Source organism: Microcaecilia unicolor, chromosome 8 (genome assembly GCF_901765095.1).
Source record: "Microcaecilia unicolor chromosome 8, aMicUni1.1, whole genome shotgun sequence".
NCBI classification, from domain to species: Eukaryota; Metazoa; Chordata; class Amphibia; order Gymnophiona; family Siphonopidae; genus Microcaecilia; species Microcaecilia unicolor.
This window is the reverse complement of record NC_044038.1, coordinates 42,277,178-42,295,280: the sequence shown is the minus strand read 5'-3', so window position 1 is coordinate 42,295,280 and position 18,103 is coordinate 42,277,178. Positions and strand designations below refer to the sequence as shown.

At 43.1% G+C, this 18,103-nt stretch overlaps 1 long non-coding RNA gene across 1 annotated transcript; it reads right to left on the bottom strand.

Annotated features, from left to right (window-relative positions):
- Positions 1-4,963: 4,963 nt before the first annotated feature.
- LOC115475517 lies at positions 4,964-17,752 on the bottom strand. The gene is made up of 3 exons (XR_003943055.1): positions 17,671-17,752; positions 14,211-14,217; positions 4,964-4,974 (listed from the first exon to the last, which is right to left on the bottom strand). It is a non-coding gene; the product is annotated as an uncharacterized LOC115475517 (long non-coding RNA).
- Between the last annotated feature and the right edge of the window lie 351 nt (positions 17,753-18,103).

Sequence of the window (18,103 nt, the reverse complement as noted above, 5' to 3'; positions counted from 1 at the left end):
TGACCTCCCCGTACTCCCCCAGTGGTCACCAACCCCCTCCCACACTAAAAAAATAACAATAAAAACCTTTTTTGCCCTCCAAACCCCCCCAAAACCCACTGTACCCACATGTAGGTGCCCCCCTTCACCCATAAGGGCTATGGTAGTGGTATAGAGTTGTGTGGAGTGGGTTTTGGGGTGGATTTGGGGGGCTCAGCACCCAAGGTAAGGGAGCTATGCACCTGGGAGCTATTTGTATATATTTTTTTTAATTTTTAGAAGTTCCCCCTAGGGTGCTCGGTTGGTGTCCTGGCATGTCAGGGGGACCAATGCACTACAAATGCTGGCTCCTCCCATGATCAAATGCCTTGGATTTTGCCGGGTTTTTTTCCATTATCGCTGAAAAACAAAAAGCGGCCATCTCAAACCCGGCGAACTCTGCCATTTGGCCGGGCCAAACCATATTATCGAAAGAAAAGATGGCCGACCATCTTTTTCGATAATACGGTTCCGGCCAGCTGTTTGCGGCGCCGCCAAAATAGATCACCAGCAATCCATTTCACCGGCGCCATTCAATTATTCCCCTCTATGTGTTATTCTATAAAGTAGGGCATGAGTGCATTAGTGCATAACTTAGAGCCCCTTTTACTAAGTGGTAGTAAGCACAACGCGGGCATACCGCTCGCTAAACAGCCTGGCAGTACTTCCCACACACCTAGCACCCCGTCATATCCGGTGCTACAAACATATATATTTTTTGTAGTGCCGGAGTGTACCCGGCGGTAATTAAGCAGTGCTACTCGCTACCTGGCTACCGTCGGTTTAGCACAGGAACCCTTACCACCACCTCAATGGATGGCGGTAAGGACTCCCCACCAAAATGGCCATGCGGCAAGTGCTTTACTTGTCGCACGGCCATTTCCTGCAGGAAAAAGAGACTTCATTTTTACCTGCTGCGGTAAAATGGGGCCTCGGCGCATGCGAAAAACACGAGCTGACACCAGCGCAGGCCCCCTTTTGCCATGGCTTGGTAAAAGGGGCCCTTAATGAGGGTGTGCATGTGGGCAGTGCATGGGCGGGATATGGGCATGTCTCCAATTTACATGTGTAACTTATGGAATACTGTATTTATGCATATGACATGTAGAACTTGGGCGTACCAAGTTATGCCTGCCACTGTTTTGGCATCAGTGAACGCATGTAACATTGTGCACAAAAAGGAGGGTTTACACCTTTATTCTATAATGGCACCTGGATGCACAGCTGCCATTATAGAATTGGCACTCAGCATGCACCTAGAATATCAACTAAGCGTATTCTATTTACTTCTCCTAAATATAGGCACCGCTTATAGAATACGCTTAGGCGGAAATGTTTTCTGCACAGATTTTCTAGGCGCCATATATAGAATCTGGCCCTTCTTGTCTAGGTTAAGGCCTATGTAGATGCTTTTTCAGAGAAATATAATGCAATCCACTGCACTGTTTGGGTCCAGTGGAGTGTCATTGTGACAGACCAGTAAAGCTTAGTTCAGTTTTGCTAGTTTAATGTTTATAGAACAGATTAAGACAACAACAAAAAAAAGCATAAAAGGGCTTCCAAGGCTGGAACAATGGTACAATCTTTAATGAAATGGACCCAACACAGGCCATGTTTTGGCACAAAAGGGCACCTGCCTCAGGGGTCGAACCAGTATTCTTTAGAGTGAAAAGAATTTGTCCCAAATCGTCCTTTAAGAAGACTTTTCAATCAGCAGCAGATTGTTCCGAACGCTTCCAAATGCAGTACTGGATTCCATTGGCCCGTGTTGGTCCGTACATGTTTTGCATCTCATCAGTATGTATCCTGTAGTAACAAAAATACCATGTGTTATGGAATATAACCTGCTCTAGTGTCCTTTAACATCTATTAAGAGACAACAAGCATGCATTATAGCTATAAGGCAGCTTGATAACTACCCCCTTTAATATTAAATCTTAGCTGCCAAATTCTAGCCATTCTTAAAGCTTCATTGGATCCCTTTAATAAGATTAAAATTATATTAGCAAAAAAAGTATCTCTTCTGGTTCTTCAAACATTAAAGAGGACGTGGTGATAGATCAAATTCTCTTTAGCTATGATTCTTCTAATAAAGAACTCAGTAAAGAAATACAACGATCAGAGAAAGTATAACATAAAGCACCATAGCATATAATAGTCAGACATGAAATATTTAAAAATGCATAAAGGGGCCCTTTTACTAAATAGTTGCCACATGGCAACCCACAGCCAGCCCAATGTGACCGCCAGCGGTAGTTCTGCCTCAAGCGCATGCCATTTCTGGCGCAACAAAAAATATTTTTTGTAATTTTTACTGCTGGGTTACTGCAGGAGCCCTTACCACCACATCAATGGGCGGTGGTAAGTACCCCCCGCCGTATGGCCACGCAGCAAGAGTAATCTTACCGCTTGGCCATTCGTTTTTTAGGTACTTTTAATCCACTGCACTATAAAGGGCCCTGGCGCGATGGAAAAACAGCCCCCGCCGCTACAGCAGGACCCTTTTTACCGTAGCTTGTTAAAATGACCCCAAAGAGAATTAAGAAAGATAGTTGGATAATCTTTGCTTGAGTGAATAACACTCCAAACGACAGGTAAGAAAATGTGGAAAGCAAAGTGTATTTTGTAATGGGGAAAGAGTACAGCAGGTACTGAGCATAACATGCTAAAGACATAAATCAAAGCTGACTCCTACAAAGGAGAGAACAAAGCTGACAAAAATCAAAACAGACCCGCATTAAGCTTAATGTTAAAATTGTCACTGCCAGTTGGGCAGATGATCCTTGAAGGCAGCAGGCTTATGAATAAAGGAAAAAGGAATATTTAAACTCTTTTAGCAAGGGAAGTATTGATTGGGATTGACTAGTACAAACTGCTCAAAAGCCAAAAGAAGCATTTGGGTTAGCTAAGGACAGTTGTGGGTGTGGATTAATGCAGCTGTCAAGGATTCTTATTCACTGCATGCTAACCCCTGTATGGATCATGGCAGCCTTAGCAGTGAGTTGCTCTATGGAGCATTATAAAGAACAGGAAAAGCAAGGTGGGTAGGCCATTTAAAACAAATTGTCACTGCTGGTTAATTAACTAAAATAAAAAAGCAGATTAAATTGTGGATCTATCAGGCAAGCAAATCTTTAAAACTGTATAGTTTGGGGAGAAATGGGGACCCTTCCATAATAATTTAAAACAGTTAAGAGTTTAAATATCTGGTAACCTTGTGAAGGGCCATTTTCATAACTATTTACCCAAATAAATTGGCTATCTTCAAATTGGCTAACCTTACCTGCAGTCTTAGGGCCCTGTTTACTAAGCAGCGCTAAAATTAGCACTCGCTAATTTTAAGTAGTGCGGCTTAGTAGACAGAGCCCTTAGAGTAGATAGCACAAATACTTTTTCCTGGACTGTGATGAGGTATTCCCCGAATTGGGCTTAGGTTGGAAAGGGAAATAATGCAGATAGAGGCATGTTTACTAAAGTACAGTAAGCAGATTCCTCAATTCTATAAACTCGCTCACACAGTTTTACACTTAGGGGTGAATTCTATAAATGGCCCCTAAAATATCAGCACCGAAAAAAAGCTTAAACACTATTCTATAAGCCCTGCTTAAAGTTAGATTGTTTGAGCTTGATATACTGCCATACCTAACTGGTAGATCACACCAGTTTACACCATGCAGATCTTTTTCTGCCATCATCTACTATGTTACTATGTAATAAGCATGACACAACACAAAGAAGAACTTTAGGTAGACTCCAGAATGCAGGGGCACCTGAACAGCTTTTTTGTTTAGGGGTACTCAAGCTCCTCACCAAACTCAACCCCAGCCCCTACCCCAACCCTGTCCTCCAGCCCTCCAGAACAAGGGCAGGAGCCAGCAGGCCTTGAGCATGCACAAATGCTCAAGGCCCCACTCCAGCCAACCACGTGATGCCTCTTCTTATGCAGATTGTAGAGTCGCCACCCTGGGGGAGCAAAGTAAGCAAATAAACACTGCATGCAGGAGGATTGTACGGAAGGACAATTTTGAGTGTGCAATGAGACCTGTGGCTCCCCCTGTTCTGACACGTATGCAGTGGATAAATCTCTCTTGTCTGTCTCCTTTTCCTCTACTGCTAATTCCAGACTCCGTTCCTTTTATCTCGCTGCACCTCACGCCTGGAATAGACGTCCCATGCCTGTACGTCTAGCCCCATCTTTGGCCGTTTTCAAATCCAGGCTAAAAGCCCACCTCTTTAACGCTGTTTTTGACTCCTAACCACTATTCACTTGCCCTGTACCCCTTTTATCCCCACCTCTTGAATTCCCTTACCTCTTAATTGTTCTGTCTGTGTGCCTGTCCTACTTAGATTGTGAGCTCTTTGAGCAGGGACTGTCTTTTTCATGTATGGTGTACAGCGCTGCGTATGCCTTGTAGGGCTATAGAAATGATAAGTAGTAGTAGTATTCTTGCTGGCCTTTAGATTCATAGGCAGACATTTTGTAAATTAAAGGAAAAGAAGTTGCCAAAGTGGTGTTGATAGCTCAAAAGTGCAGCTGCAGGGGGATGTCACACAGTCAAAATATGTTTGCCCTGAGATGAAAGGTTCAACTCGATTGATGATAGCCCATTTCCTTCACAGCATAAGATGAAGTATTATTGTTTCTCTTCATTTGTTCAGAATGCTATAAGAAGATGTGATTCAGTAACTCTAATTAAAAAAGGTGATGAATTTAGATATACAGAGTCTTTTAATATTTTCTTATCATATTAGTTGTTAAGCAATGATGATATTGAAATTCCATCAAGGCTGTAGATGGTCTGGCTGCTTTTTGAATGTTATTAACACTGAAATGAGCATTTTGCCATTTTGGAATCAAGCAGTTCAGTGTGAGGTGAAAGTCGATGAAATTGATAATGTTAAAGACCCAGTATAACTGATTTCTGTCATTCAGATCATTTAGCCAAGACTTGTTCCCTTTTGTCGGCTATTACAAAGATTTTGTATGGCTTTCCCCATATTTCTTGCCATTTTCTTCTCTTTTATTTATTTAGGCATTACTGAATATACCACTGTTAATTGGCATGCAGGGCAGATCAGTTTACAGGTTAATATATAAAAATAGAAATGAACTAAAATTGTGAAATAGGAAAGATATGCTCAATCCAAACAAAATCATAATCAAAAACAGTAAAGATGGAGCTGCCAAAGTACAGACAACCAACACACACAAACACAACCAACTCAAGTTTCAGCTTGAATACCCATGTTTTCAGCGGTATTTTGAAATGTTAGAGAGAACGTTCAGCTCAAATCCGTAGCGGCAATGAGTTCCAGAGGTGAAAAGCTGCAAAATAAAAGGCATATCTTCTAGGGCTCTCTAATTGAGCAGAGTGAGGACTAGGGAGAACCATCCTATGGGCATTTATTGAACAGAGAGCATGAGGAGGGGAATATGGAATAGTAAGGGAAGAGATATAGGACTTGGTACCCATACAAAAGTCTCAAAAACCAAAAGAAGAAGTATAAACTTAACACAATACTCAATAGGAAACCAATGATGTTGATTTAGGGCATGAGGGATGTGGTCAAACCTGCAAAAATGTCATATGAGCCGAATGACTGTATTTTGAAGCATTTCGATTTGTTTCGGGGCCGATTTGGTGGCATCCAAATAAACGATGTTACGATAGTCAAGCCTGGTTGAAAAAGAGAAAGAATAAAAGAATGAAATGAATTGTAGTCAAAAAAACAGTCTAACTGACCATAATTGACACAACACACAAAACCTGACTTCCAGACAGAAGAGATATGTGAATGAAATGAGAAGAGAATCAAGGATGACCCCTAAATAATGGAAAGCCTCACAGTAATATTCAGCACAGATAAACCAGACTATGGGGAGTCATGGCATCCAGATAGCCAGGAGGCCACTATCTTGTCACAATTCAGGATGAGACAGTGTGCATGTAGCCAATGTGCCACCGAGGCTAACCAGGCTTGTAAAGGTGAAATGTCGACATTGTCTGGATCAGTAGGATAGAGAAGTAAAATGTCATCTGCATAAAAATGGAAAGAGAACCCAAATTCCTGAATAAGTGTTGCTAACGGCCTTAAAAAGAGATTGAATAAAATGTGGAAAAGAACAGAACACTGTGGAATGCCACAAGGATGTTATTTATATGATGTTTTGAAAAGATGTGCTTCTTTGGGAAAGAGATCAATGCCCCTCCTCCTAATTCAGAATGGATGTCCAAAAGATTAAGGTCATGTGGGAAGATTTGATCTGTTGAGGCCTTGCATAGGGATTTAAAAACTTAGGATCCCTTTTTTCCAAGCTGCGGTAAAAAGGGGCCTGCGGTGGCATGTATGCATGGATTTACCGTGCATTGAGGCCCCCTTGTACCGCAGCAAGTAAAAGCTGTTTTCAGTCCAAAAAAAAATAATAATAAAAATGGCCCTGCACTAATCACAGGAATTGGCACGTTGCCATTTCTAGGAGGAGCCCTTACCACCACCTGTTTAGGTGACGGTAAGGGCTCTCATGCTAACCTGGTGGTAACTGGGCAGTGCTCACTGGTGGGTAAGCCCTGGCTACAAAAATTTTTAAATTGTTGCACCAGAAATGGCGCACGCTGGGGATGGGAACTACTGCTGGGTTCCTGTGGTACCCCGGTGTAGTCCCGATTGGTGTGCTATAACGCTGCGGTAGCTCCACCGTGACATTGTAAAAGGGCCCCTTAAAAAAACTGATTTGCAAACTAATTAAGTTCATTAGATTACAGTCCTTTTTTTTTTTACAGTAAAAATCTCTTCAGCATATCTACAAAATCCAGTGTGGAACCGCGTGGAACTTGTAGTCCCTCAAACTTCTAATCCGGCAGTTCCTAGACCTGTTCTGGGAGGCCCCTAGTCAGTCAGGTTTTCAGGAAATCCTCAATGATAGATGATCGATCAATGAATATGCATGAGATAAATCTGTATGCAATGGAAGCAGTGCATGTAGATGTATCTCACAAATATTCATGACAATTGTCTGGCCTGACATCTCTGAGCCTCGCAAGAGAGGTTTGGGAACTGCTGGTCTAAAGCCTGCAGTCCGAAGGGTGAAGCACAGGTGTTCTCCATCCTGCTGCTGCATTAGTGCACAGCCATTTAAAACAAATTATCATGGGAGCACTTACCCCCCTCCTATTTAGGAGGCGCTAAGGGCTTGCACGTTATGGACATGCTAACCAGTTAGCAAGGCAATAATGTCAGTACACTGGCTCATGAGTGCATCCATTCCCATTCTCTGCCCTTGACATGCCCCCTCTAGAAAATACAAAAAACAAATACCATGCACTTAGCATGCGCAGATGACAAACCTAACACAGAACATTTTAGTGCATCCCACATTAGACCATTTTTTCTGCATTAGACTTGCATTAACACCTAGCATAGTTTAGTAAAAGGACCCCTCAATGAGGGTTAAAGAGGTTAGATAAGCATACTTCATGTTAGAAAATGGCTTCCAATCAGAAACTGAATAGTAGAATGCATCACAAAAGAAATACAATTCTGAAGAAATGTGTACATGTTCAGTTTCTTTAATTTTATATGCACTAAAATATTTAAGGGTGTCCAATTATAAATGCATAAACCTACAAATTAACATGCATGCTTTAAAAAAGTTCTAATACATAAACAAAAATAGTTTTTACACGGATGTGTTAAACTGAAGAACACCCCAACATCTGGAAAGCAAACTGAATATATTTTAGCTGTTCTCATCCCTGTAAATCTAATATAATAAAACGCACCCTCAACGTTCTGAGGACAACGTTCTGAAGCCATCTGACGTCACTCCCAGGCTGAAGGGTTCGTGGATTCGTGTTGTGAAGCCTTCAAGCCAGCCAGCCGTCTCTGCCTCACCCTCGCGTCAAACGTCATGACGTCGAGGGCGGAAAAAAAACCAAACAATTCCGGCAGCGCAGCGTTAGGGAAGGAGGCAGCGCTCCCGACGTCTCTAGCCTTCCCTTCGCTGTGTTCCGCCTTCTTCTGACGTCAAGGATGACGTCAGAAGAAGGCGGAACACAGCAAAGGGAAGGCTAGACGTCGGGAGCGCCGCCTCCTTCCCTGACGCTTCGCTGCCGGAACCGCCACAGAGGTAAATTTTAAAAGAAGAAAAAAAAAAAAAAAGTTGGGGGGAGAGAAGAGGGTGGCCAGTAAACTTAAACAATGGGAGCGGGAGGGCAGGGGAGAAACGACAGCATGGATGCGAAGGAGGGGCATAGATGCGAGGGGGGGGGGAGAAGAGGGCGGGCCAGGCTGGGACATGAGAGAGAGAGGAGCATGGATACGAGGGGGGTCATGGAAGGGAGAGAGGGGACTTGCTGGAAAAGGTTGAATGGAGGCGGCAGGGGACAGAGGAGCATGGATGGGCATGGATTGGGAGGGCAGGGCTCAGGAAGAGAGGGGAATTGCTGGAAAGAGATGAATGGAGGCGGCAGGGGACAGAGGAGCATGGATGGGCATGGATTGGGAGGGCAGGGCTCAGGGAGAGAGGGGAATTGCTGGAAAGAGATGAATGGAGGGGGCAGGGGACAGAGGAGCATGGATTGGGAGGGCAGGGCTCAGGGAGAGAGGGGAATTGCTGGATAGGGATGAATGGAGGGGACAGATGGGCATGGATGGATATGGATTGCAGGGCAGGGCTCAGGGAGAGAGGGAAATTGCTGGATAGGGATGAATGGAGGGGGCAGGTGACAGAGGAGCATGGATGGGCATGGATTGGGAGGGCAGGGCTCAGGGAGAGAGGGGAATTGCTGGAAAGGGATGAATGGAGGGGGCAGGGGACAGAGGAGCATGGATGGGCATGGATTGGGAGGGTAGGGCTCAGGGAGAGAGGGAAATTGCTGGATAGGGATGAATGGAGGGGACAGATGGGCATGGATGGATATGGATTGCAGGGCAGGGCTCAGGGAGAGAGGGGAATTGCTGGATAGGGATGAATGGAGGGGAGAGGTGATAGAGGAGCATGGATGGGCATGGATTGGGAGGGCAGGGCTCAGGGAGAGAGGGGAATTGCTGGAAAAGGATGAATGGAGGGGCAGGGGACAGATGGCATGGATTGGGAGGGCAGGGCTCACACTCTGTCTCTCATATACAATGTCTTTCTGACTCTCACTCTCACACACTCTGTCTCACACTGTATCACATTCACTCTCTATGTGCCACACAGTCACTCACACACTCGCTTGGTCTCATACACTCACTCTCACAGAGAATCTGTGTCTCACACACACTCTCTCTCACACTGTGTCTCACATACACACTTGCACACACTCTCATTCTCACACACACACTCTCTCACAAACACACTCACACCCAGACTCACTCTCTCTCTCTCACACACACATACTCACACTTTCACTCTGACTCTCAAACAGCCACTCTCACATACACTCTCCCAAACATGCACACTCCGAGGAAAACCTTGCTAGCGCCCGTTTCATTTGTGTCAGAAACGGGCCTTTTTTTACTAGTGTTCTAATAAAAGTCTCTGAAATTTCCAGTTATTCTAAGAGAAACATGCAGAATTTTGTTCTTTTTTTTTTTTTAATAACTGTAAATTTCAGGGGATATCTCTGATCTTAGAACCCTTCCTCAGGAAAGTTATGTTTGTTGTTTTTTATGCATTCTGCTATTAGGGAATTACAATGGGGCTTATTTTCAAATTTGATAGGGACATAATGGGTGTCTATCATTAGCGCATGCTAAATTTTAGTGCACGTTAAAAAGTTAGCGAGCCTACACCACAGCTTAGTAAACAGGGCCCTAAGTGCTTTGTGCCTGTGCCCTCCCAGAGGACTTGTCTGCTGCAGCCCTAGCTGTGGTCCAAGGGCTCATCATTCCTGAATTCTTGACATAAAATATGCCAGTAGCACTTAATTTTGAAAAGGGAAACAAAAAAAAATTAAGGGTCAATGTTTGTATGAGGTGTGCATATAATTTTAAAAAGACCATTTTGGAAGCCCAAATAAAATATATTCCTTGCATTAAAAAAGTAGAAAGAAGGCTAAGCAATGGCCAGCATGACTTTAAGATGAAGTAGAAGAGGTGGTGAAAGCCAAAAGGCATATTTCTTAAAATAGAAATTAGATCCTAATTATGAAACTATGGATGAACACAAGCACCGACAAATGTAATATTGCATTCCAAGAGAGGCTTTGAAGAGATGCTTGCCATACAGACAATAACTATATTAAAAACCTTTTCAAGTATATCCTAAGTTTTTAAAAATCTGTGATGGAGTGAAGAGCTGAATGACCGAGGAGTTAAAAAATGCTCAAGAAGAAAGTAATAGTGGAAGCAATAAACAATTTCTTTGCCTCTAACTTTACTAAGGAAGATGTTTGGGTCACACTCAAACTGAAAACATTCTTTGTTGGTGATGCTTTGGAGCAAATAAAGCACATCATTGTAAATCCACAAGCAGCAGTACATCAACTTGACAAAATCATGATTAACAAATCACCAGAACCTGATGGTATTCACCCCAAGTCCTTAAATAGTTCAACCCTGAAATTGCTATCCTGTTACAGGCCATTTGTAACTTATCCTTCAAACTAACAGAGACATTGAGGGCTGGAGAGTGGCTAAAATGTAACTCCAATTTTTTAAAAGGGATCATCTGGGAAACTCTAAACCGGTGAGCTTGACATCAGAATCAAACAAAATTATTGCCTATTTAGGGCCTCTTTTACTAAACCGTGCTAGCAATTCCCTTATGGCAAATGCGACGCAGTCCATTCAAATTGAATGAGCTGTGGCGCATTTGCCGCACCGGGAATCACTAACATGGTTTAGTAAAAGAGGCACTTAGAGAGGCATGGTTTAATAAGAATGAGAAAGCATGGGTTCAGCAAATACAAGTCTAGCTTTACCAATTTATTAAACGTTTTGCAGCTGTAAAAAAAAAAAAAGTGACAAGGAGGGGTATTATCAAATGAGGCACCCAAGTTTTCCTGAGGACGTCCTCGCAGGACGTCCCAGCAAAGGGGCATGGAAACCCGTATTATCGAAACAAGATGGGCGGCCATCTTTCGTTTCGATAATGGTCGTCCCCGGTTTTCGGCGATAATGGAAACCGAGGACGACCATCTCAGAAATGACCAAATCTAAGCCATTTGGTCGTGGGAGGAGCCAGGATTCATAGTGCACTAGTCCCCCTCACATGCCAGGATACCAACCGGGCACCCTAGGAGGCACTGCAGTGGACTTCAGAAATTGCTCCCAGGTGCATAGCTCCCTTACCTTGGGTGCTGAGCCCCCCAAAATCCACTATCCACAACTGTACAACACTACCATAGCCCTAAGGGGTGAAGGGGGCACCTACATGTGGGTACAGTGAGTTTGTGGTGGGTTTTGAAGGGTTCACATTTACCACCACGAGTGTAATAGGTAGGGGGGAGATGAGCCTGGATCCGCCTGCCTGAAGTGCACTGCACACACTAAAACTGCTCCAGGGACCTGCATACTTCTGTCAGGGATCTGGGTATGACATTTGAGGCTGGCATAGAGGCTGTCAAAAATATTTTTTTAAGTTTTTTTTTAGGGTGGGAGGGGGTTGGTGACCACTGGGGGAGTAAGGGGAGGTCATCCCCGATTCCCTCCAGTGGTCATCTGGTCAGTTTGGACACCTTTTTGAGGTTTGGTCACAAGAAAAAATGGACCAAGTAAAGTCGCCCAAGTGCTTGTCAGGGACGCCCTTCTTTTTTCCATTATCGACCGAGGACACCCATGTGTTAATCACGCCCCAGTCTCACCTTCGCTATGCTTCTGACATGCCCCTGGGAACTTTGGTCGTCCCCGCAATGGAAAGCAGTTGAGGATGCCCAAAATCGGCTTTCGATTATGCCGCTTTGGGCGACCCTGGGAGAAGGACGCCCATCTCCCGATTTGTGTCAAAAGATGGGTGCCCTTATCTTTCGAAAATAAGCCTGAAGGTGAACCAATTGATATGGTATATTTTGGTTTTCTTAAGACATTTGGGAAAGTCCCTCATGAAAGGCTCCTTAGGAAATTAAAGAATAAAGAGATAGAAAGCTATGCCTTTTTGTGGATTGTAAATTGGATAAAAGGAGACAAATATCCCAAACTACAGGCACAAAATGCTGGGTTCTGAGTTAGAAGTCACCACTCCGGAAAAAGGTTCTTGACATTACTATGGCAATATGTTGATATTTTCAGCCCATGTGCCATATCTGCTAGAAAGGCAAATAGAATCTTTGGTCTTATTTGAAATGGGATGGAGAACAAATCTGAGGATATCATTACGCTTCCATATAGTTTCCTGCTAAGACAGCAACTTGAATATTGTGTGTAGTTCTGATCACCCCATCTCAAAAAAATATATAGCGAAACTAGTAAATGTTCAGTGAAGGACGTTTTTATCTAGATCTGTTTCAATCATGGCCAGGGTACAAAAAAGTACCCTGATTGAGCATCTGACCACTGGAGGGATGAAAGCATGAACCCTCATTAATTTCCAAATGGTTACTGACCCCTTCCTGTGCCTCTCCCCCCAAGAGGTGAAAGTGTCAGTGGATACCATTCATTAATTCAAGTATTTCTATACTGCTTAGACCTAAGTAGCTTACAGTTTCATTTTACAGGTACTAGGTCTCTATTGAGCTCCTAATCTAAGTAGTACATTGTACTATTGTTATACCTGGGGCAACTGAGGGTTAAGTGGCTTGCCCAGGGTCATACAGAATGGTTGTGGTCATGCCTCCGTGTTCAGATTCACCTCTCCTCCCAGTGAAGAGGCTGTGAGGGTGCTGTGGACTGCTTTTTCCTTGTTTCTCAAATCATGTTCCACAGATTATTCCAGTCCTACTCTGATGTTCCAGTATTCAAGCCTCACTCTGGTGCTTCAATGTGTTTCAAGCCTCTTTCTTGAAGTCATGACATCATCAGTGAAGGCTCTCATCACGGTTGCCAGATGGGCGGTTTTCCCGCCCAGTTGGGCGGTTTTCCGCAACCCGCCGCGGGAAACTTTTACCTGCGGCGGGTTGCGGTTTTTTGGGCTCGTTTTGTTTTTTTTGTGCGGATTTTGGGGCGGTTTTTCGGCCGGCGGGGGTGGGGCTAATGGCGACAGAGGCGGGGTTTGTGACATTTTGGGCAGGGGTTGGTGACGTATTGGGCGGGGCGATGACGGTGGGGGCGGGGCTGATGATGGCGGGGGTGATGACGGAAGGGGTGGGGCTGATGACGGTGGGGGCGGGGTGATGACAGAAGGGGCGGGGTTGATGACGGCGGGGGTGAGGGTGATGACGGAAGGGGCGGGGTTGATGACGGCGGGGGTGGGGTGTGTGCGGTTTTTGGGCGGGTTTTGGGCTGTTTTGTGTGGGAATTTTTTTTTTTTTATTTGGCAACCCTGGCTCTCATAAGGAACATGAGGACATTCAAACTTTGCCTTTGCAACAGAGGTCTTCAGATGAGTTCTTGTCTGTGTTCTTTTGCACTTCTAACCTGTTCTTGTCTGTGTGTGATTGTTGCACTTCCAGCCTGTTCCTGCTTTACTGTGTTCCTTTGTATCTTGTCTATCCTTGTCTCTGGTCTATAATTTTGCTCTTGCTTTCCCTGCTTGTCTTCAGCTCCAGTTCCAGTCCTGCCTGTTGCAGCCCTGCTTGTCTTCAGCTCTAGTTCCAGTCCTGCCTTTTCCAGACCTGCTTGTTTTCAGCTTCAGTCCTGCTTGTACCAGTCCTGCCTGTTTCCAGCTCCAATCCTTGTTTGGGTAATTCGCCTGCTGCTGCTGCTGTTCACTGTTCACACAAACCCAGTTTCCCAGGTCTGCAACCCACTACACTAACCATTAGGCCACTCCTCTACTCACAAGGTCTAAGGCAGCTTCAGGTAGTATAGCCACTCTTAATAGAGCAGCAAGGAGGTGTAAGGAGTAGCCTAGTGATCAGTGCAGTGGACTTTGAACAACGGGACCCAGGTATAAGAGAAGGGAAGAGAGGAGAAATGCACATAGATGGCAGGGAATGAAATAGAAGAGATAAGGGAGGAGATGGCGCCCATGGATGGAGGGAAAGGGAAGAGCTGGAAACTAGATAGATTTGAGAAGGAGGTAGAAAAATGGAAGAAAATGGGACATGAAAGATGGATATAGGGCATGGAGTGAAGAAGAAAGGAGGAGAGGAAAGAAATAGTGAATGGACAGGAGGCCTTGGAAACAGAGTTCAGAGCACAGAGAGAGGGAAGCAGAACCAGAGACAGGGAACAAGATGATTAGAAAAATAAAATCACCAGACAAGGTGAGAAAAATGATTTTATTTTCAGTTTAGTAATAGAAACATGTCAGTTCTGAGAATTTATTTCTTCTGTCTATATTTTGCACGAAACAGGAGGAAATGTGAGGGGGGGGACACTTTATGCAATTAATCATGTGATTAACATTTTTAAGCAATGTGCAGCCCTAACTTAAATACAATTTGCGGCCATCTGTGGCACGCATGTTGTTTCCTGCGGTAAAGCCCTCTGAGCATTCTGCACAGATTCAAATAGCGCTAACTGGCCCTACTGCCAGTGGCAGGTTTTGAGAATCAACTTGCCAGAATCTAGATTGATGGACTGAATTTGTGGTTCTGCATCTTTGCTCCCTTTCCTATTAATTTTATGGCATTCCTTTCACTTTTTAAATTTATTTTATGCATTGTAAACTGCTTTGACATGGTCTGCATATACAGTAAGGCAGTATATTAAGTTTGAGTAAACAATCAAATTATAGGAAGAAAATTGACTTCTGTCAGAGCTCTCACCCAAACCAGTAGTAAAACTACAATATTTTTACTGATTGTAATACTGTGAAGTGATGTTTTACACCTTCCTCCAGTCCTTCGTGTTAAGTAAAAATAGTTTACCACTTTGAGATTTTCCTACCAAGCAGCCTTTCTGTGGAATTCTTTACCACTAGATGTTAGATCAAAAACACTTTCCATAAGAAATTGAACATTTATCTGTCAAAAGTTTTTATTGGATTGTTAGAATTTGTTACTGTTTGCTTCCTAGTTATGGCTAGTCTCTTTATGATGTGATCTCCTAGAACTAACATTGGTATAATGCAGAATATAAGAATAAAGATTGATTGCATTGTATATTACTTTTGCACCTCTTAGATTTTGATGTATTTGCTGCTGAAAGAATAGGTACCAACAGTGAAAATTGACTGGGTTGACATTTTTAACCCCTTTCTTGTTAAAAATGCTCAGTATTAAGGTCTTCAGTATCCACGCCACCCACCAACTAGCTGTTATGGATGAAAGTTACCAAAAAAAAACGTTTTAAAAACTAAATATGGCCTTTTACTTAAAAGCAGGATTTTTTTATGTACTGGCCTGACTGATCTATCTTGCCTACTCATCGACCCAGTCTCTTGCAGGGGACAACTTATAAAACATTATCTGTACCAACTTATCTCAAGTTTTTGATAAGTTGCAAACATCTTTTGATATAAATGATTTGCAAATGTCTTTGCTGGGTCAAATCATTTTTCCATTTTCCAGATCAATGAGCAATAGAGGGAGAAACCGAGCAATAGAGAGAACATTTTTGAGTGTTTCAATCTATACAGAATGAAAGAGAGGCCTACATTTAAAAAGTTTTATTTCCCACATATTTATTTGGAAAGCCAAGTTAATGCATAAATTCTTGATTTCAATTAGATTCTGGGGAAACTGGTAGGGGACAGTGTACAAAAAGTTTTATCAAGACCTAAGCAGTAGAAAATCTAGATCATAACAGTTGGATAAATTAATAGTAAACACATTAAGGGGGGGATGTTATCAATATGGGCTACTGTTAGTTTGGCTTATTTTACCACAAGTAGGGAGGAAGCTATTAACATGGGCTACCATTAAGGTGGGCTATTGTACTGTTAACCCCAGTTATTAGTAACTAGGTCCCACTGCATAAAATGGGTTCTGTGCTAAAGTAGCATGGAGTGTAGTTATCAACCCATGTTGATAACTACACTCCATAGTGTTATTTTAACACAGGGTCTCATTGCATAGACCCTGTGCTAAAATAACCCAACTTGTGGTAAAATAACCTGACTGAACAGTAGCCCATGTTGATAATTACCCCCCGTACTGATATAAGTATTTGTAGGACTAAGGAGGGAAGTTATCAATATTGGCTACTGTTAAGACAGGTTCTTTTACTGTTAACCTAGGTTATTAATAACTAGGTCTTATTACATAAATTGAGATCTGTGCTAAACTAGCATGAATTGTGATAAAATAACCTGTTGTAATGGTAGCACACATTGGTAACTTCTAATGCATGATGAGATCACTAAGTTCTGCATTCATCCTATCATGATTACGGTCAGGCATAGATCTTTCATCCCATGAAAATATACATAGGGGTAAACATCTTGAGGTCAATATCCAAGTAACGTGAGTTACCCAGAAAACTCCTTCATTTTATTTATTTATTCATGACACTTATACTCCACATTAGTCTGAAATAGACTCAAGTTCAATGTGGCTTACAAACAAACAATAAAGTGAATAAAGCATAATAATGTACAGAATATAACACAAATTACAATAATTTCAAGAAGTAAATTAATACATGTGCAGTAAGTAACCAGGAATTTAGACTGTCTCAAGGACAAACAATTAAGGGTGGATGAACATTCTAGCCTGGGAATTCAGATAAATAAAGGAGGGGCAAGGGACATTTGAGGGGTATTCCACAAAATGATCCACATAGCAATATTCAGTCACTAGCCTTTCTCCAGATATCTTAATTGCAGTGTGACAGTGTGGCTGATGGACATGCATGGAGCCCTCCCAGACACAGGCAGAGTGTAGTGTAAGTCAAAAAGAAAAACTTAATTATTGAACCCACAATCAAAATAGCAGAGTCTGTTCCTGTCACAGACTCAGGCTCAAACATGGGCAACAACCATATTGACAATTATTTCCTCATCTCTTAACAGTTCTAATTTGTCTGAATTCTTTTGCACAGTTCAAGTTCCTCGCACATAAATCCAGGCCTGGCTCCAGCTGGGCCCTCAAGACCTGGGTCTTCTCAGATAAATATATGCACTCTTTTACTTTTGCAGTCTTCTGTTTCTTCTTATGTAATCCCTGGGCATCTACTTCTTAACCAAGGGTGTAAACCTCTGAGCTAGGGTCACACCTTTCTTCCCTGGAACTCCCCAACAGAAACTGCAACCCAACCACCACTCTGGGATGATTCCTTCACTTGATGCCTAACTCTAGGAGACCTCTGCACTCAGGACCTCTCTGATCTGTGCCCCAGGGCCTTTAACCACCTTTCTGTCTGAGCCCCACCCCTCTGACTCAGCAGGTTAGCACCACCTACCGTAAGGCGGTTCAACTCCGACATCAGTGAAGGAGTGCTCGTAGGGAAACTTGCTACTATTCCACTCACATGCAGATATAGCAGACCTAACATATCTAGATATCTTTAAGTTGCTACATTCAGCAGTGGCAAAAAAAAAAAAAATCAGGATATCTTGCAGAGTATAGGTCCAGTTAGAATGTTAATGATTAGCACCATAAACCATCACACATAAATACTCCCTTTCTTAATACTTTCAGGGCTGCCAGGTTACCCATTCCAAGAGAGAGACTTTTTTGGCCAGACCTGGTTTTAAAATTATATCCCAAAGCACTATAGTATTTGTAGGCTATTATTCTACCATTGAAATCAGTACTGCAGGTCCCATAGAGGGGCATAATTGAACGAAAACGTCTATCTCCATGGGCGTTTATCTCCGAGAACGGGTCTGTGAAGGGGCGGACCGAACCGTATTTTCGAAAAAAATAGACGTCCATGTTTTATTCGACAATTTGTGAGCTGGGCGTTTTTGTTTTTCAGTGATAATGGAAAATGAAAGCGCCCAGCTCAAAAACGAATAAATCCAAGGCATTTGTTCGTGGGAGGGGCCAGGAGTCGTAGTGCACTGGTCCCCCTCACATGCCAGGACACCAACCGGGCACCTTAGGGTGCACTTTTACAAAAAAAAAAAAAAGGTATAAGAGCTCCCAGGTGCATAGCACCCTTCCCTTGTGTGTTG